Source organism: Arvicola amphibius, chromosome 7 (assembly GCF_903992535.2).
Source record: "Arvicola amphibius chromosome 7, mArvAmp1.2, whole genome shotgun sequence".
NCBI classification, from domain to species: Eukaryota; Metazoa; Chordata; class Mammalia; order Rodentia; family Cricetidae; genus Arvicola; species Arvicola amphibius.
Genome location: NC_052053.1, coordinates 128,195,877 through 128,221,993, shown reverse-complemented (window position 1 = coordinate 128,221,993; position 26,117 = coordinate 128,195,877). Strand labels below are relative to the sequence as shown.

The 26,117-nt window shown below is 41.4% G+C and overlaps 1 protein-coding gene across 4 annotated transcripts in view; it reads left to right on the top strand.

Moving 5' to 3' along the window:
• Pnpla8 (patatin like phospholipase domain containing 8) overlaps positions 1-26,117 on the top strand; it is a 61,936-nt gene that overhangs the window by 2,981 nt on the left and 32,838 nt on the right. Inside the window, exon 1 of one of the 4 annotated variants that reach the window (XM_038335628.1) lies at positions 13,532-13,653. The exons of 2 other annotated variants lie outside the window; for them this stretch is intronic. The gene's annotated coding sequence lies outside the window, so the exon portion shown is untranslated. Of the gene's footprint in view, positions 1-13,531; positions 13,654-13,701; positions 13,997-26,117 lie in introns of those variants that run through there. One more of the 4 variants, XM_038335629.1, reaches the window with a different exon arrangement.

The following is a 26,117-nucleotide window of genomic DNA, read 5'->3' as shown; positions in this document are numbered from 1 at the left end:
AAAGCTACAGAGAAACCCTGTGTTGAAAAAAAAACCTTAAATTTGCTTTGTATCTTCACAGGTGATCTATTTCTAATTGTTAGTAAATATTTCAGTTAGCCAGGATTTTCGTTTATGGCAAACCACCACAAAATTGTGAACATTTCATCAATGGACAAAATACAAAGTAAGTCTGGTTTAAAACACCTGAAGCTTGCCATTTTATCTTCCTGCCACAGATGTCTGCTGCCAGCTCCCTGGAAGTGGCACTGTACCCCACTTAGGATTGTTCTGAGTGAAGCAGTTGTGTGTTTAGCTGGGAAACTTCACCACGTAGAGACTCTGAACGCTGCGTCATAGCATTATGATTCTCTGCTCTACCTTCTGAATCTGTATCAACTCATTCTATGGAGCCAGAGAATTGTCATTCCTCAGAGTCTGGTTGTTTCACAAAATGCAGCCTCACAGTCCACAGAGGCTGAAGCACTCTAGCTCACTAGGACAGTGATGGACTACGTATGTGCAGCTGTTCCTCCAGAGCCATGGCTCCAGCGCTTGGTTTACTTCCCAGCATTTCCGGTGTGGGCTTTCAGGTCAATATGCTGTGGGTTTGCTTCACACCCAATTTTCACTCCTTGTCTTTTAAAAACAATCATATTTTATGACTGTGCTACTTCAAAAGATTCTCTGTACTGTAGAACTTGAATAATCTCACTTTTCTTAAGTTCTTGAAACACTTCACTCAAAAATTGCCAGAATCTTGTGTTTTCTTTGTGACAAAGTTTATAAAATCGAATTGTATTTTAAATAGAAACAAGGCTGTACTGATTTATCTTCATCTTACATTATTCTTGATATATTGCTTTTTGTGTGCATGAATGTGTTCCTGCACACATTCATTCATGCTTGCGTGCGTGCAAGTGTGTGTGTTTGTGTGTGTGTAGTGCATATGCATACATGTTTTCAGGTGCATGCGCTTATGCATTTCATGTAAAGAAAAAGGTTGGGTGTCCTGTTCTGCTACTTTCACTTAAACCAAACAACAACAAGAACAAGAAAACAGGATCTCACTGCTGTCACGACTGTCCTGGAACTCTGTAGACCAGGCTGGCCTTGAACTTATAGAAATCTGGATGTCTCTGCTTCCCAAGTGCTGGGATTAAAGAAGTGCACCACTTCACCTGGCTTTCCTTTCCACTTCATTCCCTTGAGACAGTCTCTCTGTGGCGATTTGAGCAATAAATGGTTCCTATAGGTTTATGTGCGTAAACACCTGTTCCCCAGTCCTCAACTCCCATCTCTAGTGCTTATCCTGCCCAACCCCATACATTCCAGCTGTGAGGTTTGAAGATACATGTCTGCCCATTCTACCCCTGGCAGACACAGTGCACTCCAGCTTTTACAGTTTATAATATATGTGAGGATGTTATCTTAGACACACACATGCACTCTGAGCAGTTGGGTGACAGGACGCACAGTCCTTCGCCATTGGCACACTCTTCTGGTTCATGGTGTCAGAGGACACCACAATCCCTGGTTCCACTCCTGCTGCACATTCTGTCCCTGATGTACCATATAGAACCCTACACATGAGGTCAGAGGGTATAAAGCTATCCTCCTTTGAGCCGGGCGGTGGTGGCACACGCCTTTAATCCCAGCACTCGGGAGGCAGAGGCAGGCAGATCTCTGTGAGTTCGAGGCCAGCCTGGTCTACAAGAGCTAGTTCCAGGACAGGCTCTAAAAAAGCTGCAGAGAAACCCTGTCTTGAAAAACCAAAAAAAAAAAAAAAAAAAAAAAAAAAAGGAAAAAAAAAGCTATCCTCCTTCAATTGCATACCATACCATGCCATACCATACCATGTGTACGCTGGAATCTGAGGTCAGAAGGTATGAGATCTCCAACCTGTCCAATTGTGTGTTCACCAACCATGCTGCATGGGCCTTATCTTATGAAGTTAGTGGCTGTGCTACAAAGTGGAGATCATCTGAGCTACTTCACCTATGACTCATCACCGAGTGTCTCCACAACTGAGCTTAAGCCAAGTGTAATGGATAATGCTGTCAACTCCACAGGATTTGTAATAACTTAAGGGGCAAGATTCTTGACACAGCTATGAGAGATTACTTAGGTTGGGCTAGTGTCTAGGCATGTCTGTGAGAGATGATCTTGGTTGCTTGAGATAACTAAAGAAGAGCACCACTGTTTCCTGGCTTGTGTTGTTAACTGTGCCAAAAAAGGAAGCTAGCCAAGCATGGGCATTCATTGTTCTGTTTCTCGACATTGGACTGAATATAACCAGCTGCCTCAAGATCCCATCTCCCTTGCCTGCCTTGCCAAGATAAGCCACATCACTGGGCTTGCCTCAGCCTTTCTTCTGCTACAGTTATCAAATATTCTAACACAGCCGAATGGAGGCAGGGTTTGCTCTTGATCAGTGTTTAAGAGTACGTCTACCATAGGCAAGGGAAGGTGGCCGACCCTTCAGATGGCTCCATCACCTTCACAGTCAGAAGGTAGTGGACAAGTGTGTGCTGCTGCTCACCTCCCTTCCTCTGCTTCCCCACATCCTGTTCAAGGAACGCTGCCACCCTCAGTGGTGCGTGTTTTCATCCCAGTACATCGAGACTCTCTTCCCAGAGACACCCGAAGGTCCAGGTCCCAAATTATTGCAGATTCTGTGAAGCTGACCCTGAGGATTAACCTTAAGAACATCAAACTGTGAGGCTTTCCCTCATGAGTTGCTTTCATGAGAGTATTTTACACACTGCCAACAAATGTTTAACTCATTCAGAAAATGGTACACAAAATGAGGGCCTTGCTGTGACAACCTAACCATGTGGTTTTCAGTCTGTGAGAACTGTTTTGTGGCTGGAATTCAGAAGAGTTGCTACTTTGGCTACAAAAGTCCTTGGATTTTGCAAGCTGACCTTAATGAGCTATTCTGATTGGGGAGTGGAAGGCAAGAGTTGCGAGGACAGCGGAGCCCACTTCAGAGACAACAATGACTATCAGAAACTGGGCCAAGAATTGTTTATTGGTATCCTGATAAAGAATTGGAGGAAAGTTTAATTTGAAAATAATGGACAAGGAGGAAAGTTTAATTTGAAAATAATGGACAAATCTGTTTGACGGGAAATTTCAAGGCAGCGCTCAGTCTGTGGCATGGCTACTGTTACTGCTCATCCAGGTCTACACTGAAATAGAAGAAAAACTAAAGCAGGAAAAATATTAAAAATTCATTTTTGTGAAGAGTATGAACAAGTATAAAATTATCAATGCGGTAGTTTCAAAGTAACTGTTATAGGGCTTAGCAGCATTAAAAAGAAACCTAGAATCCTGTAGTGGACAGGAAATGTGTGCAGGGAAAAACCGCAATCATCCAAAGCTCCGTTTCCTGAATGAAAACTCATTTGGAAGGAAAGCATAAACGGTCACAGAGACCTCCCCTGAAAGAATACTTCTCAGAAGCATCTGCCCGGAAAGATGTTTCTAAAGGGTCACCACTAAAAAGCCAATGCAGCTGTGGTCCAGGGTCGGGCTCTATCCCTGGATGATGGCAGCATTATTCACCTGTTAATGATTTTGCAGGCATGAGAGATACAAGATTGAAGGGGTCCTGGAAGCTTGCTCCACCATTCTAGAGAGCCACTGAGACCGGGCAACATTTGCCAGGGTGAGAGTTCCTGCAGAGTTCCCAAAAACCCACTGTTGGGAGCTGCAGAGGGAAAGCTTAAGTTTCAGTGGAGAACCTCAGGAGCTTGGAAATTCCGAGACCATAGGACTTCAAGCAAAGCTGTAGGCGTGATGTTGAGCTGGCCCAAGAGAGAAGCTGCGTGCATTTCACAAGGCAGAGCTACCGGAGAGTAGGTGTTGTAATTTAAAAAAAGAAAAGCACCACAAGAGAGAAAGAAACACTTGTTCTTTTAAAGAGACCAGGGACCAAAACCATAACAAACAGCATTCTACAGAGTTCACGTGGAGGGGTTTTTATTAGGGGAAAGGGAACCTAGAAAAAGGAACGGGGTGGGGGGGTGGAGGGCGAATACTGGCCTCTGGAGACGGGATCAGCAGAAGAGAAGAGAGAGTAAGAGAGAAGAAGAGACAGAGATAGGCAGAGTGCGGGGGGGGGGGGGGGAGGCGGCGGGACAAACGGGGACGGGACAGGTCCTCACGCATACTCATGAGATGGGGAAGGGAGAGGAGCTCACCAATCCTGCCAGTTTTGAATGGAGGGTCCCAGTGATCCAGAGAAGCAAGGCTCCAGGCAGTGCCTCAGACTGCCTGCAGGTAGGAGAAAGCACCAGGAGAGCCTTTCCCAGACAGGGAATCAATGTTGTAATTTTTAAAAATTACTGCGAGAGAGAAAGACACCACACAAACATGGAAGGGTTTTTATTAGGGGAAAGAAGACATAAAAAAGGGGAAGGGGAGGGGAGAGACTGATCTCTGGGGACAGGAGCAGTAGAAGAGAAGAGAGAGATGGGTGGGTAGACTGACAGGCAGAAAATCAGAGAGAGGGAGAGAGAAAGAGAGAAAGAGAGAGAGAGGAACAGACCCACACAGAGACACACAGAGATGGGAGGTGGCAGGGCCTTTTTAAATGGAAGCACAGTGAATGTACAGGTGGTGTTCTCAGTGGCTGCAGCTGAGGACAAACCCTGTCAGGAACCCAAGGGCAGGCAGGTACAGTCTACTAACAGTAAGAATTTTTTGTTTTGTTTTCAATGGTTGTTTTTAGCAGTAAGTAGGCCTCTCTTCTTGTAAATTATGGCATAAACATAAAAGCACTTCTGATGTTTGTGTAAATGTTTACTAATTTGTCCTTTTCCCAGTAGAGGGCTTAGGTGAAAGTAGTCAGCTCTGCATTTTGGGTAGATGTGCCCTGTGGCAAGGCTTGTATCTAATCGGAGGTCTCTGTACTGCAGCTCTCAGGACTCCACTGACAATCAGGCTGCATTTATGGATAAACAGACCAGCCTCTGCCTCAGGCAAAGGAGTGTCCTGCAGTTGTGAGTGGCTGACCTGAGCTATATCCAGCAATTCCTCACAGTGACAGAGAGGGATTTCAGGGTGGTCATTGGGAATCAGTGTTGCTGGGTTGAGACTGCACAGCATCAAACACGAGATGGGCTGATCAAATAACAGACTCCAATATTGAGTGATGTAGGTATTTGACATTCTCCAGCCATTTGCCCCTTAAGAGGGATTTTAGAGGCCGGGCGGTGGTGGCGCACGCCTTTAATCCCAGCACTTAGGAGGCAGAGGCAGGCGGATCTCTGAGTTCGAGGCCAGCCTGGTCTACAAGAGCTAGCTCCAGGACAGGCTCTAGAAACTACAGGGAAACCCTGTCTCGAAAAACCAAAAAAAAAAAAAAAAAAAAAAAAAAGGGATTTTAGAGGGATTTTAGAGCTTGCGAGTATTAAGTCAGATTCTGGCCCAGGGTGAGCTGGTCAGTTTCTCTTAAGAGTATCGCAGTTTGGGTTATGGCATGCAAATAGTCTGGACAACCAGAGGCTATCAGTTCCAGACGTGTGGAGAGATAGGTTATAGGCCCCTGCCAGGGTCCCAGGATCTAAGTCAAAATGCCCTATGCAATGCCCTGGGTTTCATGAATGAAAAGGTGGAACAGTAGGTCCAAAGCTGGGCCTCAGGTTAGAGTCTGCTTTAGTTCCTGGAAAGGCCTTTCTCTGTTTCGGTCCTCGTCAAAGGCTGTCTGTGTCTGGCAGAGCCGAGCCTTTTTCATGGAAACCTGATACCCCAATATCAAGAGCAGCTAGAGCAGGTGGCCATATTGCCTATTGGCAATAGAAGATCATCTACGCATGGGAGCAAGGGTGAATTAGGGTGCGACAGCCTGAATTCTGTTAAATCTCTTTGTACTACCTTGTCAAAGGGTGTAGGGCAATGTTTTTAACCCTTTGGTAGTTGTGTCCATGTCCAGGTTAGGTGGTCTCACTGGACACTGGACCAGTCTATTCAAAGGCAAATATTAACTGGCTCACTAGTGCTAGGGAAATGGAGAAGAAAGCATCCTTTAAAAATGATATCTCTAATGCCAAGGAGACTTCCTTGGGCCTATTCCTCTTTAGCCTGAACCAGATCTGATTCATTATACAGACTTACCTCCTATGGGCCTCAGAAGGACTCCGTTCTGGTGTTGGGAACACAACAGTCACTCAGACCTCTCCTGACTCCATGAGATGACCAGGGCCCTGAACGTTTGTCATGACAGGGGGCCCCCTCTATTGCAACCTCTCCCTGGCTAAAAAAGCCAGGAGGAAGGCTGATCTCACTGGGGGCATCCAAATTAGATGATCCACAAGAGAAAGTTACAGACAACCAGGGTGATTAAAAGTTTTAGTTCATTATCAATGGCCAGACCAAAAGGGCTTGTTCCTCTGGAGAGTCTCTTGGTGCCCAAACTGGGGGGCGGGGGGGATGGGTAACATTAGTGAGGGATTCACAGTGGCTTGGTAACACCCACTTTCTTTGTGAGGATCTGGGTAATCTCCAGACACTACGTAATATGTTTTGAACTGTGGACAAGGTCATGGACAGTCCCAGAAGTGTCCCTGTGAATGTGGCTGTTGGCGTGGAAGGCTGAGGAGTGACCAGTCACAAAATAATGTTGGGACAGGATTGCATTTATTGCTTTAGTCTTTTATATCTGACCACACGGAAACATAAAAATACCATTCCAGAGCACCACCACATTTTTAATTACAACTTTCAGGTATGTAGCCTGGAGATCCATATTTTTAGAAGACCCCATGGAACTCTTTGCATTGAAAAATCAGTTCAAAGGATACTATTTTACATATTTTACAATTACCCCATACTTCTCTTCCTTGATGATCTGAATCTGATGTAGTTATTTTATTTTTCTTCCTTTGTACCCTAATGTTGTTAGTAGTTCAAAATTTGATTAAAGGGGGACCAGTGAGATAGCACAGCTTGTGAGATTCCTTTTCAAATACTACTATGCTTGCCAGTATTCCTAGTCACTGCGGTTCCCAGAGAGAAATGTAGTACTCATGTGTTGTAGGAGGTTGCTTGTATGTTCCCAGCTGCCCAGAACCGAAATAATCACACAGAAACTATATTATTTAAACCAATGCTCAGCCTATTTGTGGAGGCCCAAAGAGGCCAAAGGTCAGAGAGTTTGGGACTTGTTTTTAGTTCATTCAAGATTATTCTGCTTCTAACTCAAACAAAGGTCCCACCTAGTTGTAAATCAGAGTTCTGCTCTCTCAAGACTACTGTAAACAGGTGTGGCTAGTTGCCAGACTAGAAACAGGGAAGTAGTTGGTTCCTACATAAAACAAAATCTAAGGATCCAACTCAGTTCTAGTTCCCTTTGTGGAAATAACTTGGGATTACACCCAGGGAGTAGTTTGCCTACAAAGTGTTTGGTCTAGGGCTTGAGTCAAGGGCATGAGAGATTAATGTACCCCATGGCTTTCAATTAGCATGTTAATGCAGTCCTTTTGTTCTACTCCTACCTTTTGAAATCAGGGATATATTAAGCTGCTGGAAATAAAACATGGACAAATTTTCAGTACTCACTGAAATACCCTCCCAATACTATGCTATGGTTTCTGAGTTATTATTTTTGTTCACATCTTTCTATTCTTTACTATATTTCTAAATTCCCACACCTCCACTCTGGAAGAAAGGTATTTTGTTAAGGCTGGCCCCCGACACCTATTAGCTCTAGCTTCTTATTGGCTATCTCTTACATCTCGATTTAACCAATTTCTATTAATTTATATTTTACTATGAGGCTTGTGGCCTACCAGCAAGGTTCCAGTTGGCAGCTCATGTCTTTCCCCTCTGGCAGCTACATGGCATCTCCTTGCCTCTGCCTTCTTTCTTCCAGCATTCAGTTTAGTTTTCTCTGCCTAGCTCTACTCTATCCTATCACAGGCTATGGCAGATTATTTATTAACCAATAAAAGCAATACATATACAGGATTTCCCACACAGTAATTCTAGAAGTCAACATCCCCTCTCCTAACAAAGTTTGTCCTCAGGGCTAAAGACATAAATTGGGGTTGATTATAATTGGTTTAGGGCTGGCGGTTCGGGTGAAAATAATGTAGGCTGAGGGATCTCTGGAAAAAAAAAAGAGGGAATTGGATGGGATAATAGGTAGATCAGTGTGAGCTTAATCACACTAATAATAATAGTAAGTCTACACTCTTTTGTCCTGAGATGAATTCTGAGGTCTGTGATAGCAGTTGCTTTCAGGGAAGACCCAACATGCTAGGGCACTGCTGAGGGCCTTAGGGAAGGCAGCCTGAGTCCAATCACCACACCTCATTCCTGTGCCATAGGTCATGAAACCTTTGAATGATTTAGCCGGGTTTCTGAGAACTTTCAATGTGAGAAAAGGGAAGTTTATAGAAGTAATTATATGCATAGTCTTTTAACCAGTAAGTAGGGATGGTAAGACTCTAGCCCTTCTATCTCTGAAGTTAAGCAATACAAATACTGATACCTGTTTATAAGAAAGCAACATAAAATTGAGTATCAGGAGCATTTTTAGATTATTTTTCTGAAATTTTAACTGGATGAAATATTCTACAAATAAGGCAACAAATATTAGCTAATCAATAAAATGCATCTCAGATTCAGAAGCAACTTATAGTGTGTCAATAGGTTTCAACTTTGTGTTGAGTTCTTTGGAAAAATCTAGGATATGATTAGTCTAACAATAAAGCTACTGTGCTTTTTTTTTAATCCAGAAAGTTATCTTATATTGGTTTATTTTTCTGTCAGGAAGTTAGATAAACTGGCCTCAAGGCAAGCAGAAAAATTCAGCTTATCTAAAATATAGATAAGCAACTCTTGATGGTAACTTTGGTGTGGTAAAGGAATGGTTTTATTAACAGTCTAAAGAGGAAAACAGAGTAACAGGCTCATCATCTCCTTCAAGCTTTGCCCTCTCTCACTACCAAAAGTAATCGATTGAAAAGCTTACACTTTACTGTATACCTTTTTGTCTTAAAGTCTGACAGGGACTCAAAGCACCTGGAATAACAAGCACATGTTCAGCTCCAGTTGTCAGCCAACCCTTTTAACATGTTTCCATTACTAAGAAGAAGGAACAAGCAGTCACTTTCATACATACATCATGATGAGCACCCAGTGACTAAGCTCCTCCCTCACTGCCTTCCATCATGGTGTCCCTTCTCCCTGTAAAGCCCTGGCCTTTCCTTACTTACTGCATACAATACACCTGCCACCTGCCTTCCTCCTCACAATCCGATCTCTTAAGACTCGGCTTAAAAGTTGTCCTATCCGCCACTCCAAGGAAGTTTTAACTTTGAGATCCATGAAGGTGCCCTCTTCACATGTAATGAAATGCTGGTGCTAAGCATACAAATGACACTCAGAAAGCTTTGACTCAATGATTTAAATTCATTTAATATGCACTCACCAAATATTTACTGAATGTCTACTAAATACAACATCTGTGCTACAGGTAAAAATATTTTCCCTTTTGTAGCTCCGAACTATATGCAGCTAATTAGATGAATTTTGTTGAAACAAAACATTATGTATTTAGTGGCTTAAAGCAAGTGTATTATGTCACAGTTCAATAGATCTGTTTGAATTACTGGCTGGGTGTTTTGTCATAGGTCTCTGAAGGATGAACTCAAGGTATCAGCAGAAACAGGATTTTATACGTAGGTTTGAGGAAGGAATGTGCTTTCAATTAAGTGTGATTAATAGATTATAATTAAAGCCATTATTTTGTACAATAAATATATATTAGTAAAGTAAAAAGTGCAAACATTTAAGGGTCTACTAGATTGATGGAGAATTCAGTTCAGTTCCTGCTACTACAGACTTAAGGCCTCCATTTTTCTGTTAACTGTCAGCCAAGAGTCTCTCTTGGTCCTTAAGAGTTGCCTAAATATGTGAACCGAAGTTTCCAGAAAACAAGCAGATAAAATCTGGGCATCGGTGATAAAGATTATACAAGGCTAACAAGTAGAAGCTCCTGATTGTAGAGAACTGGAACTGTACAGATCTGACACTAATTATGTTTTCATTTTTTTATTTTTATTGAGCTATATATTTTTCTCTGCTCTCCTCCCTTCCTCTCCTCTCCCCTTCTACCGTCTCCCATGATCTCCACACTCCCAATTTACTCAGGAGATCTTGTCTATTTTTACTTCCCATGTAAATTAGATCCATGTACATCTCTCTTAGGGTCCTCATTGTTGTCTAGGTTCTCTGGAATTGTGAATTGTAGGCTGGTTTTTCTTTGCTTTATGCTTAAAAGCCACTTATGAGTACATATTATATTTGTCTTTCTGGGTCTGGGTTACCTCACTCAATATGATATTTTCTAGATATATCCATTTGCCCGCAAATTTCATGCTGTCATTTTTTTCTGCTGTGTAGTAAATTGTGTAAATGTACCACATTTTCCTTATCCATTCTTTGATCAAGGGCCATTTAGCTTTTTTCCAGGTTCTGGTTATGATAAACATGGCACCCAACAGAGTCAGTGAACAACAGATTAGTGCTCTAATGTGTGCTAGCTAAATCCACATAAACCTGAGAGGGATTGGAAAGGAATTCTAGACACTAAAAAGCAAAGTTTAGCCACATTTTTTTTTTCAGATGGGCTCTGATTGATGGGAGTATGCTGCAGCTCTTTTAAGATAGGTCTTCCAGATTCAGTGGTATCAAAAACAAACAAAACAAAAACAAAAAAACCAAAAAACAAACAAGCAACAACAACAACAACAAAAAAAAAGTGTGGTATCAAAATAGTGGCCTTCCTGGTCCATGCTGCCAGCATGGACTCTGGCTCCTTCAGGTGGCTGAGCATTTAAATGGGGTCTGTGAGCAGAGTGCTGCAACTTGCTTAATGGCAACACAGACCTGCTATGTGCCTAAAAATGGGGCAATGTACATGGCTCTCAGAGGCAGCGAACATGACTCTGCCATGTTGGACTGGGCGGAGCAGGCAGGCAGGGCTGTGTTGGCCATAGCCACGCCTGCTTAGAATTTTAAAAAAAAGGTGCTTCTGGTCAGAAAATAATTACAGATACACAATAAAGGCATATTTAGATTTTAAAAAAGACCTCTAAATGGGTCACAGTATTGGATAAATGTATGCAGGCTTGTTGAAAGAGAAGAAAAAGAGTACAGTTATAAAAAAAGAAGTAACTTGTTTTAAAAAAATAAAACTCCAGACCTTAGTATGCCCTATGCTGTAGAATAATGTTTTTGTACACTTAAGAAATGTCACTCTGATTGTTTTAATAAAAAGCTGAACAGTCAATAGCTAGGCAGGATTTCCAGACACACAGGACATTGGGAAGAAGAAGGGGGAGACCCCAGAAATGCAGAACAAACAGCATGGGCATTACAAAGTAAAGGTAATTGAGGCACATAAAAGAACATAGATTGAAACATATGGGCTAATTTAAGTTGTAACAACTAGTTGGAAACAAGCCTAAGTTATCAGTCAAGCCTTCATGATTAATAATAAGTCTCTGTGTTTTGATTGGGGAACTGGCTTGGCAGGACAGAGAAAAACTCGCTATACCCTCAGGCTCTGGGACTGGGGGTAAGGACAGGTGTTAAGAGGTCACACAGTCAAATCTTATCATGACCCATGACTCTGTGGTTTACGGGAGATGGATTGCTGGACCAAGCTTTCTGCTCTGGGAAAACACACGACTGCATCTGCAGTTTTGAAAGATGACTACCTGCGCAAGACACTGGGTGAGAGGTTAGTTACAAACTGTAGAACCAGTTTCTGTAAAACTGACAAGCAGCAAGCTCTACAGCAAGGAAAACAAGAAAACAGAGCTGACAGAATGGCAGGAGCTGGCGATGAGAGATCCACCAAGTTTCATTATTGATTAAAGGTCTGGTCATTAACAAGGAAGGAAAGGGAGGGATAGGAGGAACTGAGTTACATGGAAAGTTCTGATACAGGAAGAAACCCTGGGCATTATTATTATTATTATTATTATTATTTTGGTTTTTCGAGACAGGGTTTCTCTGCGGCTTTGGAGCTTGTCCTGGAACTAGCTCTTGTAGACCAGGCTGGTCTCGAACTCACAGAGATCCGCCTGCCTCTGCCTCCCGAGTGCTGGGATTAAAGGCGTGCGCCACCATCGTCGCCCGGCAACCCTGGGCATTTTCTATTATCTGACTAACAAGGAATTAATGCAAAGGGTGAGGGTATGGTGGTGAACTCACTCCTTGACGAACATTTAGTTAGGTTCCTTTTATGCCTTTTCACAGGTAGCTGTCATGCTTTGAGCTCCTTAGGCCTAAGACCAGTGTTAGCAAAAATCCTCTAAGTCGTATAAAATGAGTACCACCCTTGATCACTGGTCACTCTCACCTGCCCTCAGCAAGAATGTGTTAGCTTTGCTTGTCATGTCACCTCTGTAGTCTTCCATCCAAGGGGCACCCCCTTTGCCCGTTGCCTCTAAATTCCACTCTTTGTTGTGTCAGAACTTGGACCCGATAGCTCACTATAGCAATAGTTCTGAACAAGCTTTTCACTGTTTCAACAGTGTCAGGGTATTTTAACAACGAAAAACCAACAACTAAAGTTACTTCCTAGCCCTTCTAAATTTTAATTTGTGGGGTACAAATTTTAACTATTGCGTAGCTACTTAATAGCTAATACACTGTTAGTGCTTTCCAGACATTATGGTGGACACAACCAAATTTTTTGAGTCCCCTCACATCTAACATGCTCTGGTTTTTGTTTTTTTTTTTTTTTCTCCTCTTTCTCTTTTTTAGGGGAGGAGAAAGTGTCAAGGTCACCCTATGTAGACCAGGCTGGCCTCTGACTTTATAATCCCTCTACATCCTTAAACTCTGTAATGCTGGTCCCCCTTAATTAAAAACTCAGTGAGTCTGGCAACACATGTAATGCCCTTTCTAAAGGGCTTTACAATCATCTTCATTTTATAGGGCTACAGAACCCTACCACCCTGAGCCCTGACTACCTCATCTGACTCTCTATTTAACTAGTTGACACTAGTTTGCCTCTCCGGTATACAAAACCCATCAGAATTTTGACGTGTTGATAACAGGGCCACCAGTGGGGCAGTATACGCTCACTTCCACAGGACAACATAACGAAAAATAGCTTTTTGGTCGAGAGACCGGGTAGCCTAATAGAAACAGACAATGAGAAGGTATCACCACTGCAGTATCACAGCGTCCAGCCAGTCTGCTCAGACCCAGCCGGCTTTTAAAGCAGTTCCCAGGGACCGGGGCAACACAGAGCACGCGCAGAGCCTGTAGACACTCTCAGCTGAAAACGGATGGCGACCAGCAACCAAGCCATTAGGGACTCTACGCTGAGATCCAGCACTGAGCTTAAAAGCCATGGACCTGCACGCGACCGAAGAGCCAGCTTGCTCTCCCGCCGCCACCGAGCGTCTCGCAGGCAACTCGCACCCGACTCCCTCCCACGGCCACAGCGAGTCGCGCAAGTCTAGGAGGGTTAGCAGCAGAAAGCCCCACCCAGCGATGCGTCATTTCCGCTGGGGCGGGGCGGGGCGCGGCGGAGGGCGGCGCTCGCCCGGGCGGTCGTCTGTTTGGGTTCCGGGCGCCGCAGCTGACGCGGACGGAGGCAGGCGAGTGGCCGCCGCGGCGCCCGTGACTGCCCGCGTCTCGGTGAGTGGCCGAGCGCCGGCGGGTGGCGGGTGGCGTCCGCGGCCGGGCGCGCTGGCTCCCGTCGCCTCCGGGGTCGCGGGCAGGGCCGCCGGGTGTTGTGGTTGGTCGCGTCCCGTCCCCGCCCGTGGGCCGGCCCTCCCTCCAGGCTCCTCGGCCCGGCTGCGCGCTGGGTCCCGGACAGGGTGTTCTCGGGCAGTTAGTCCACCGGAGACCTGACGGTTTCTCTGTCGTACGTCGTCCTTGACCGGGCAGCGTGCAGCTTGTGTTTTGACTCCTTGGCGATTTGTCTCTTCGTTCGCGTGTGATCCTTTCCCAGACCGCTGTTGCTTAAGCAGAATTAGATGTACGTGCCTTTTAAAAGATGAAGAAAACTGTCTGAGTCATCAGGTTGCAGTGCCTCTTGTCTCTGTCGTCTCTGTCATGATGCTGGGCGGGGGGCGGGAATAGAGGGGGGAACCTGTTTCCACGCCCAGTACAGTGATCATTTTAAGGGAAAGTAGTGACACTCCGAGGAATGTCTTAGAGATAGATGTTGACGTAAGCGACTATCATAGAATACGCTTTAAAATGCTATTTTTATTTCCAAGAACAGTGGTATTCTAGAACTACATTCTTGATTGTAAACAATGTATTTCAGGCAATCAGGATGGTGCATTAACCACAACGAAAGAAGGGATAATGGTGTCACTTGATAGTTTTTGCTAATCTTTGTATTTCATTTATCTTGTTTTTCTATTCCTACATCTCATTTTAAAATCTTTCTAGCGGTGGCCCTCCTCGTTAATGGTGTTGGGTTAATGTAAGGGTTAGTTCACTGATTTCTATTAGTAGGTATTCTCACGCAGAATTGATACAAGAACAGCCTGTACTTGGCGTTGTTTTCCTCAGCCAGTAAAAACGGAATTTGTTGCTCATTTGGGGATCCTACCTTCATAAAAAGGTCAGAGTTAGACTCTTGTTTCCTCTCAGTTGCGACTCTTTACCCTACTTTTCCTTTTTTTTTTTCTTCCCTACTTTTCCTGCATTTTATTCTCTTTGGTATCTATTGCGTTAGAAAGTTATTGCAGAATTTTATAGACAACTCTCCTTCAATGCTTTCTGGTTTACTTACATGCTTTTTTCTTTCTGTTCCTAACTTTGGATGCCACTCACAGCGCTAACCACATCGTTCTCCCCAAACCAAGAGCTTAACGTTTGAAACCAAAGTTGTATTAATAGGCCTGTGGATATCCCGAAGAGTCGAGGAAGTATAGGGTGTGCTTGTAGCTAAACACTTTTCAAAAGAAAAGGTCTTGAAGAGCTCCTTTTTGTTAGGTCCTATACATCCAATACTGCAGGCCAGCTTTTGGTAAACCCTTTTGACCTTACCGGTTCTGTTGTCACTGTGTGGATCATTTCATACACAAATGCAGTCTCTCTTTCAGCTATCATTTCCTAATTCTGTAAATCCAAAAGAGAAATCCAGTTTCCTTTATATTGATACACTGTCCCCTTTCCAGGCTTTTCATGTTCACAAGTGGCCCTTTTCCTCTGTGTTTGATTTGAAGGCTTAGAGTTCTCTCAACAACTTCTTATCCCACTGATGCTTGTCACCAAATCCAGTTTTTGTTTCTAAAAAATATTTTACTTTTACTTTTGATTATGTGTCTGTATGTAGCTAGTGCAAACATGAGTGTAAGTGTTTTCAGATACCAAAAAAAAAAAAGGTGTTGGATGTCTTGGGGAGTGCAGACAGTTGTGAGCTGGCAGCTGTAGCAGCCTGCTGTGGGTTCTGGGAATGGACTTGTAGTTCTCTGGAAGAAGAGCACACACCCTTAACCAGGGAGCCGTCTTCCCAGGCCCATTCCTTTTATGTATTTTTCTTTTTTTCTCCTCGCTTCAAAATGTGGCTCACAGATAGCCCATTTCTGCATTCTGGCACCATTTCTATATCCAGACCCTTGTTTTCTTTTTGGCTGTGTTACTGTGATTATTAAATGACTATTTATATATCTATATTTTGGGGTCTTTGGGGGATGGGTGGGACGTGATTTTACAGGATTTCTCTGTGTAACCACTCTGCTTGCCCTGGAAAACTCTCTGTAGGCCCGCCTGGCCTCAAACTCATAGGGAGATCCACCTGTCTGCCTCCAGAGTACTGGGATTAATTGTGTGTGCCACCCCGCCCCGCTAAATTTGTATATTCATTCCGCCCACAATTGGGCCCACACCTAGCATTTCCTTCAGTCCCTTGATGTCCTTTGGTTAAACTCCACTCCTTTCCCTGGAGTCAAAGTGTCTCTCATTCCGAGCGCACCTTTACTGTATGATGACCCGCTCTGGTCTGTCTTCCCTTGTCCCAGTTTATAGCAGTCTTCTCTTTCCATTCTTCCCCTACTTCTGCTGTGTCTTTTCTTGTGCTTGCGTTTCCTCTCAAAGCCTTTTCTATAGTGCTGACATCTGTACAGTGGCAGTGAAGCTTGTTGCTCATTTCTGTGTTAAGTAATTGTGATTGGTCGTTGTGGTTTCTGATAGGTGTAAGTAACGTCTTGTTCTGTTCACAAAATCATCTTTCTGTAGTGCTTCCCATTTGGGGGCTTTATGTTCTGTATTTTGATGCCAAATAGGTATATATATTCATAATTAGGCAATTACATCTTTAAAACTTTTTAAAGCATTTTTTGGTTTCTGTGTGTGTGTGTGTGTGTGTGTGAGAGAGAGAGAGAGAGAGAAAAAGAGGGGGGGGAGAAGAGAATAAGAATGAATGACTGTGTGGGTGTGCGGATGTCTCAGGAATTAGATCTTTCCACGATGAGTTGCAGGTACTGAACCCAGATCGTCGCTTTACCTACTGAGAGATCCCTGGCCCCAGATGACGGTCTGTTTGGAAAGAAACAGTGCGGACTGTATAATCATAGTCTAGATCTGCATTGATCTCTCTTCTGCCTCAGTCTTGGGCTGATCATTGTGACTCTTATATGCCTTCAACCACCTTCTATAAAAAGCTCATGCTGTCACCAGAATGTCGTTTGCTTTTCTTCTGTCTGGAATTCTTTTTAATCAAGATTCTCAGAACTCATTTCCTCACCTCATTGAGAGAGCCACTAAAATGCCAAAGTATCAGTTCTTCCTGTATAATTAGTATTCTTTGTGCCCTTCCCTTTCTGCCTTAATTCATGACACTATTGTGCGCACAAACTAATTAAAATGCATCTACTTGTTAGTAATTTGTGGTGATCTACAAGACTGTCTGAAGGTGAGTAAGTAAATAGGTCGTCCTCTTACTGTTGTGTGCCCCCTTTTATCTTGTGAAAGGTGTTTCCCTTATATTCGTTGTGGGAAGCTTTCACTTTTTACTATTTAGAATCTCATCACTCCTAAACCTCTCAATCCTTACCAGTAGGTTACATGTATATTAGAGAGCGAGTATGTGGCTAGGAGTATTCATTTCCAACATTTTAGTCTCCTTTATTCTTTATTCTTGGTTGCTTTTTTTTGCCTCTAATATTTTATTCTTCCTGTTATTGCTGGATATTTAGCCTTACTTAATTTCTAAATTAGGTCCTATATCTAAAGCTTGTTTGCACATTTTCCTGTTAGCTGTATGGGTGGATCGTCTCTCTAGGTAACAGTTCATTCTGTGGCATGTTTTGTAATCTGAGTTAATGTTCATTGGTGCTTACCCCTTGCCCAACATTTGGGAAGTGACTTTGCACTGGAGTTTAGTTGTCTCTGCTGGAATTCCATGTAGTTAACCAGCTCTGACCAGTTTCCATTTGCATAGCATCTGAGCACTGTGGTGGTAGTAAGACTATATAGATCAGCTGTTTTTTTAAGCATGACTTTTGTTCATGCTGGGCTCATGTAGCTGGAACCTAGAGCGTGCTAGGAAATATTCTGCCAGGTGAACTACATCCGTAGCCACACAGCATGACTTCTTGTCTACATGTACTTTATCAGGGATTTCTGTGTGGTGGAAGATGCCAGTGTTTATCTGAACCACATTCACAGCAAGTCCCATGAAGCTTAGAAGGCCAGGACAGAAAGGCAGACAGACTTGTGCCCCTTCTATCCTTCCTCTGTACAGTGAGCATGTTAAAATAATGTGTGAACCTACAATGTAGAAAAGGTTTAGTTCAGACTTTCTTCCCCTCTGCATAACTGCAGTTCTTGTTTTGATTTTCTCAGTACAACTTTCTACTTCTTCCTTATATATGCTACATCCTGAGGAAAACTGCATTGCTTGACTCTTGGAAGGTACTCATTGTGTTTTGTTGCATGCTTATTTATTTATTTATTTATTTATTTATTTATTTATTTATTTATTTGTGTGTGCGCGCTTTAACATTATCTAGAATTCTCTCCTCATCTTTACTTGTAAGTTTTCTTCTAGTTTGCAATTTTAATCATATGTATGCATGTTTGTATGTATGTATATATTTTTGATGCACAGAGTCTTTCCCTGTAGCCCTGATTGGTCCTAAACTTGTGATCTTCCTGCCTCAGCCTCCTGAGTGTTGAGATTACAGGCATATGCCACTATGCTAGCACTTTTGTTTTAACCAATCATTGGAGACGATTCCAGTGTTTTCCTTTCCTAGCATGCTAGTCATATTTTTTAAAGAATACATTTATTTTGTGTGTGTGTGTGTGTGTGTGCACGCATGTGTGCACGCGCATGTCATAGCACATGCCAGTCAGAGAACAACTTTGGGAGTCAATCTCACTTCCATCACATAAGCCCTGGGGAATCAAACTCAGACCATCAGACTTGGCAGTATGTGCCTTTATCTACTTAGCTATTCCACTAACTCTCACCCATATCTTAAAAAAAATTAGTGTTTACACTTAGAGTTTGTAATATATAGTTGTACCTAATCTAAATGCAGTTTAACATAACGCTGTGTGCTTCATGGGTGATATGAGTAACTTACAGTAACATACATAGTAACCCTAACTCTCCTTTGCCTTGAGTCGTCATCACTCATTTCTCCAGTGTATGAGCATTGACCCTCTAAACTAAAATCCAACCTCTGTTAGTCCGTGTGAATTGTGTAAAGTACGATTTTTATTGTGACGTCCTTGTGCATCCATATAACCTCCATCAGCCCACTCCATGCTCCTGTCTTATGCTCTCCTCACTGTCTCTCCTCCCAGCTTGTCCTGATGCCCTTTCCTTGCCGGAATAGCTCCCCTTTACTTTCATGCCATGTCTCTGGCCCCTCAGATTCCACTGTAAGAGGAAACTGATACCTTTTGTGATACTTTTCTGAGACTGGATTATTTTGTTTAGTATTATATCACCAGTTCCATGTGTTTTCCATCAAATGACATTGACTCTGTTTTGCTTTGTGGATGACTAGTACTCTATTGTGTGTCTGTATACTACATTGTACCTGGGTTGATTTCTATAACTTGGCTATTGTGAATGAAAATGCAGGATAGAAAGACATGGAAAGAGAAAGCCACTTCTCACTCTGGGTTTTGAAGAGATTGCCTATTTTTTTTCTTTGAATGTTTTCAAATTCTCAGTATGTTAAGGTCTTTGAATCATTTGAGTTGTATTTCATGTAGGACTCTAGCTAAAAGTTTCTCTATAGGTATCACCAGCGTTCAAAACACATTTATTTGCTTATTTATGTGGGAGGGTTGATGCACATGTAGTAGTCAATTGACAGTTTGCTGGGGTTTTTCTTCCTGTCCACCACGCCAGGGCATTTGAACTCATGTCTTCATGCTTGGTGGCAAGTGCCTTTGTGATCTGAGCCATCTCATTGACCTCCACATCCTGCTTTTCAAGCACATTTGCTACAGAGGTTATCTCTAACACGTATTTTCTGTCTCTTTCTCAAAAATCCAATGCCTTGGTTTATTTCTTGACCCTCTGTTGTATTTGCTCTATTAGCACGTCTCTTTTATGCTAATACTACGCTTTCATTGCAGCTCTAGAGTCATCTTAGAACCGAACACTAGGATGCCTCCTGCATTGCTGCTCAGGATTGCTTTGAGTATTTGGAATTTTAGGTTTTCTGCTTCATGAAGAATAGTATTGATATTTTGGTGGAGATGCATTGAATCAGTATGTCTTTTAGTAATATGGGCATTTTAATTATATTGATTTGCTGCTTTTATGGCCATGGGAGATTTTTCTTCCTTATGGTGTTTTAATTCCTTTTTTCATCAGTATTTTATATTTTTCACTGTAGAGGTCTATTACCTGCTTTGGTTTACTTACAGCTATTTTCTTTGGAGTTCGTGGCTATTTTGAGCAGAATTAATTTCCTGTTCTTTTCCTAGTAAGTTCATTGTTGGCGCATAGAACAGCTTCCTATTGAGTAGGCCTAGTAGTGCAAGTTTATAACCCACCTACCAGGAATTAGGAGCTCAAGCCTGGCGTGGCTACAGAGTGAATTCAATTTAGTGAGACTCTATCAAAATAAATTATCAAAATAAAAAGAGGCTTGGGCATATATCTCAGTGGTAAAGAGCTTGCTTAGTGTACAAGAAATTCTAGGTTCAGTCCCCAATACTAGGAGAAAGGTGGAGGTGTACGGGTAAAGAGAGAGGAGGGGAAATAAGGGAGAGTGGAAGTAGACAAACTCTTCTGATCTGTGTGGGTTCATCTGGTATCCTACTACTTTGCTGAATTTATTTTATTTGATCTAAGAGGTTTCTGGTGATAATTTTAAGGCCATATAAGTATAAGATTATGTCATGTATAAAGAATGATTTGACTTCTCATTTTCTTATTTGTTTCCTTTTATTTCTTATATTTACCTCATTATGCTAAGATTTCAAATAGCATATTGAGTAAGAAAGGTGAGGATGGGCACACTTCTCTCATTCCAGATTTCAGAGTAGAGCTAGTAGTTTTCCCTATTCAGTATGATGTTGGCTGTGCATTTGTGTGGGTAGACTTTATTATATTGAGGTTTGATTCTTTCACATTTAGTTTCTTCCAGACTTTTCTCATGAAGGTATGTAGCAAGCTTTGGTTTGACTGCCAACTCAAAAATAATGACATGGAGACATCTTATTAATTATGAAACATCGGCCTTAGCTTAGGCTTGTCCTGTTAGCTCTTATAACTTAACCCATTTATTGTCATCTGTGTTTTTCCTTGTGGCTTTTTACCTTTTTTTCATTCTGTATGTCCAGTTTCCTTTATGTATCCTTGGCATCTCTATAGTCACAGAGATTCATCTCCTACTTCCTTTCTTTCTCAGCCTATGCCTCTTCCCTGTTCATCTGTCCATCACAGTAATATTATGCCACACAGTGCTCAAATACCCTACAACAAAGGGATATTGAATTTTGTCAAAGACTGTCCTGCATATCTATTAAGATTATTGTCTGATTTGTTCCTGAATTTATTTATGTGCTATATTACATTACTAATTTGCCTGTTTATCTTTGTATACTTGAAGTGAAATGAACATGATCTGATTCATGATTTGTTTAGTGTATTGCTGAAATTGGTTCACAGGTATTTTACTGAACATTTTTTGCATCTTATATGTCTTAGTTAGGATTTCTATTGCTGTGAAGACATACAATACACACGGCAATTTTTATAAAGGAAAGGATTTAATTGGGGCTGTCTTACAGTTGCAGAGGTTTAGTTCAATTATGGCCGGGAGCCGGGCGGAGGGAAGCCAGCCCGCAGCTCTCACTACAGAATGGCGCCAACGTGGATAACTGAATCTACAGAAAGCTTGAGAAAGCTTGGGAAAGAATAGAGTAAAGCATGTGTTCTTGATAGCAGCAATTTCTCGGGTTTTGCTCTGCTTGCTAGAGGTAAGCGAGCACTCTCGTCTAAGAGAGGCTTCCTGACTCGGCTTTAGCTATAAAACTCTGCAGCTCTTTAAGAGGTCCTGACACCAAACACTTAAATGGTGTTGATGAAAAGCTGAATGCATGCTTTTCGGTTTTCAGCCGTAGCAGGAAAAAAGCTGTGCCTTTTTTTTTTTTTTTTTTTTTTTTTTTTGGTTTTTCGAGACAGGGTTTCTCTGCAGCTTTTTTAGAGCCTGGCCTGGAACTAGCTCATGTAGACCAGGCTGTCCTCGAACTCACAGAGATCCGCAAAGCTGTGCCTTTTTAAAATGCCGGTTTTCTGGGCCATCCTGCCAGGGCAAACTCTGACTCTTTCAGGCAGGCAATCCTACTACAGAGCGTTTGAGTGTGGTTTCTGAGTGCAATGCTGCAGCTTGCTTGCTGGCAGGGACCTTGAAACGCCATAGAATTGTGGCAATAAACGTGGCTACAGTGGGTATCTCAGCCATGAGGCTGGAAAACTAAGGAATGGGCTGGATCCAGCCGCCAAAGTCACGGCTTTAGTCCTACCGATATTGTTTCGTAAAGACTCATGTGGTCAGAAAAGAGAGAGAGATACATTAAAGAGAGATTCAAAGAAAAAAAAACCTCTAAATGGTTTACTATGTGTTAAAAATATATGCAGGCTAAAGGTTAAAGTTCTTAAAAGTAAAAAAGAAAAAAAAGGAAGTAGTTGGGTATGGTAGCACACACCTTTAATCCCAACACTTAGGAGGAAGAGGTAGATTGACCTCTATGACTTGAAGGTGTGGTAGCACACACCTTTAATCCCAATGCCTGGGAGGCAGAGACAGAAGGATCTCTGAGAGTTCAAGGACAGCCTGGTCTAAAGAGTTATTCCAGGACAAAGATATACAGAGAACCTGTCTCAAAAAATAAAAGTAAAAATAAACAAAATAGAGGTTAAAATAAGGTCGTATAAGATGGAAAATACACAGAAAATCTTGATACTGTATGCTATTATGCTCTCTTTGAATTGTTTGAATGCTGAGGAAGGAGCAACAGATGCTAAAAGATAATTGTTTATAAATGCTGCTGAACTAATCCAAGATAGATATTTTAAAAATACCTTGACTTCAGAATTTGGATCTAAGGATATGATACTTTAGAAAAGAGATTCTTTTGTTTTTACAGAAAATGAGACCATATGGATTGCTTCTATCCCAATATGTTATGATAGACCACGCCCTCCTGAAAGGTTGCTTGCTGTGAACACCCTCAAAAAATTACTTCGCTCAACTGCCAACTGAGATGAACCTAGCACACAGGTTACACCATGAAAGATCTGATTAACAGCGCCCCCATTCAGCAGGAAGCAGTTTGGAGAGAAATAACTGCGCCCATATTCCCAAATAATTGTTTATAAATGTTCTTTTACATTTAAAGGGGGATATGATATAGATATGAATAATTTGCATTGATGTGGATTTTGCTTTAGTGATTTAAATTTAGGTCAATTTTATATGTATATGTTTTTCTGATCTTAATTAAGGTATTATGATGGTGTAGTTCATTTAAAAATGTAATGTATAATTAGGAAATATAGGTTGTTAATGAATAATCATCGATAATAGTCGAGCTTGTAATCATGTTAGATTTTCTAGATATATAGATATATTTCAGTTAGATAGGCATTCCTAATATCTTTCAAAGACTGCAAAATATGGCATTTAATGTTTTAATAACTTAGATTTTTTATGACAATGAGACACATCTGCTCCTGCCAGCACCAATCTACTTCAAGAGGAAGATGGGCATCAGAGAGGCTCCTTATTGAGTTGGATAGCCATTTGGGCAAGAAACTGCTCTTGCCTGGACTGATGCATAGACTGGACACAAAAAACCCGCAGAGAGAGGAGTGCTGAACTTGCCTAAATGTGAGATGATTCTTTGGGGTTCCTGACTCATGAAAGAGTCTGCGAGAATTCTACAGGACACAACAGATAGTGACTGAACTGCCTTTGAAATTTCCTGCTTCATGGAAATGTCTGCTGGATACTTATGGGCCAGTAGGCTGAAGATGGATGCCCCAACAGTACAAAAGAATTTTGGGTGACTGTCCAGGTAGCAAGATGTCTCTGTGATTTCTAGAGTTTTGGAAGTAGCTTACTTCTTGTTCACCTAGGTAATATTATATCCTTCTGGAGTCTTTGATGGAGTTGAAGAATAAATAGATAGTTATAGTTTTCCTTAGTTATGATAAAAGTTAAAGTAGATATAAATATTGTAACTGTAATTCTTGCTTGATAACTGTTTTGTTATATGTAATTTTACTATGTTAAAGTGAAAGCCTTCTTTTTTGTTTAAACGGAAAAAGGGGAAATGATGTGGGAGGGTCTTCTGTTTAAGTTGATTTCATTGGTTAATGAAGAAACTGCCTGGCCCATTTGATTGGCCAGCTCTTAGGTGGGTGGAGTAGACAGAACAGGAAGAAGGAAGTGAGGTAGATGGCTCAGACAATTGCCCCGCCTCTCCTCAGTGAGACAGATGCCATGAAGCCAGCCACCAGGTCAGACGTGCTGAATCTTTCCCAGTAAGACACCACTCGTGGTGTTACACAGATTATTAGATATGGGTTAGTCAAGATGTGAGTAAGAGGCTAAAACTAATGGGCCAGGCAGTATTTAAATGAATACAGTTTGTGTGTTGTTATTTCAGGTGTAAAGCTAGCCGTGCGGGAGCCGGGCAGGACGAAAAGCAGGTCTGCCCACAGCTCCTCACTTCAATGGTGGGATTCAGGCAGACATGGTTCTGTAGAAGGATCTGAGAGTTCTACATCTTGACCTGCAGGCAACATAAAGTGAACTGGGTCCCACACTGGGTGTAGCTTGAGCATGTGAGATCTCAAAGTTCCCCCCTCATACACACACATCTCTTCCAACAAGGCCATACCTCCTAATAGTGCCACTCTCTATAAGCCAAGCATTCATACACATGAGCCTATGGGGACCATACTCATTCAAACCACTGCACTATGTATGCCAATAACATTATAGTCTTACTTTGTGTTCTATTTACATTTGGTTGTGATACCAAGGTAGTATTGACTTTGTGGAATTATTTTGGAAGTATTATCTTTTCTATTTTATGTACTAATTATATACTAGTTGGTATACTTTTATATACTAAATATGTCTAAAAATTTTATGCACATAAATAATACATAAAATAGGGAGCTTGTGTTGGTCTGATAGATTTGACTATGAACCTCTCCAGTTCTGAGCTTTTCTTGTTTGAGAAAAATTTTAATACAGCTTCAGTCTCATTGCCCCTTAATTGATTTGTTTAGGTTTTTTTGTTTTCTTTTTCAGTATTCTCTTGATTTAATCTTTTGTGTCATTAGTGTCTAGAAATTTATTTTAGATTTTCCTATTGATTGGAATATAATTTTTAAAAATATTCCTTAATGATCTGGATTTTAGTGGGGTCTGCTGTAGTAGGGATATTACATGTTAAGTATTTTTTGTCTCTGATTTGACTAATTTGCATATTCTTTGTTTTGGTTATAGCTTTGTTTTCTTTTGAATGAACCGACTTCTTTTCATTGATCATTTGTTGTGGTGGTGGTTGTTTCACCCAGGACTTGACTATTTTTCCTAATAACTTTGAATTTGGCTTCTTGTTTTTCTAAGATCTTGAAATATATTACTAAGTTATTTATTTGTTCCTACTCTGATTTGTAAATCTTGGTATTTATAGCTATGTACTTCACTCTTTAAACTTATCGATGCTATAGTCTATGTTATTGTAAGTTGAGTTTTTATTTTTATTTGATACTGTGAATTGACCTCCCCCCTTCTGCAGGCCCATTAGTCTTTGACAAGTATATTTTCTAATACCCATATGTTCATTTTTTATGTTTCTCTTGCTATTTATTTCTAGGTTTCTTCCATTATGATCTGATAAGAAGTAAAAATTTTGAAAATTTGGTTAAGGTTTGCTTTGCGCTCAATATGACTTTTTTTTAAAAAAAGGAAATTCCTTGGGTTGCTGAGAAGAATGTGCTTACCACAGTTGTGAGTGAAATATTTTCCAGAGTTATGTAAAACCCATTTGATCTTTGGCCAAGTTTTTTTCTGTTCTGAAGTACCTTGAGTAGGATATTAAAGTCATCTGCGTCATTGTATCTGTCTGCTTATGGCCATTAGGGTCCATCCATTTTTAAGAAATTGGGTGCACCAAGATAGAAACATGTATATTGCATTCATTGTATGCTATTAATGGATTGTCCCCTTTTATAGAGTGGCCTTTGTATTTTTGAACAAATTTTAATATCAGGCCTTCCTTGTCAGTTATTAACTAGCTTCCTCTACTTGCTTCCAAATACCATTTGCTTGAATATCATTTTTCATCGTCTTGCTTCCATGTTTGTCCTTGACAATGAAGGAAGTTTATTGCAGAGAGAAAACCAATTTTTTTTTCTAATTGGCAAGTCTTATTTTTGTTTTTTCCATTTTCCTTTTAGAGCAGTGGTTCTTAGCCCTCCTAATGCTGCAGCTCTCTTAATGCAGTTCCTTTTGTTGTAACCCCCAACCATAAAATTATTTTCATGGCTACTTCATTGCTGTAATTTTGCAAATGTTATGAATCATAATGTAAACATATTATGTTTTCCAATGGTTTGGGGGCATGACCCATGGGTTGAGAAACAC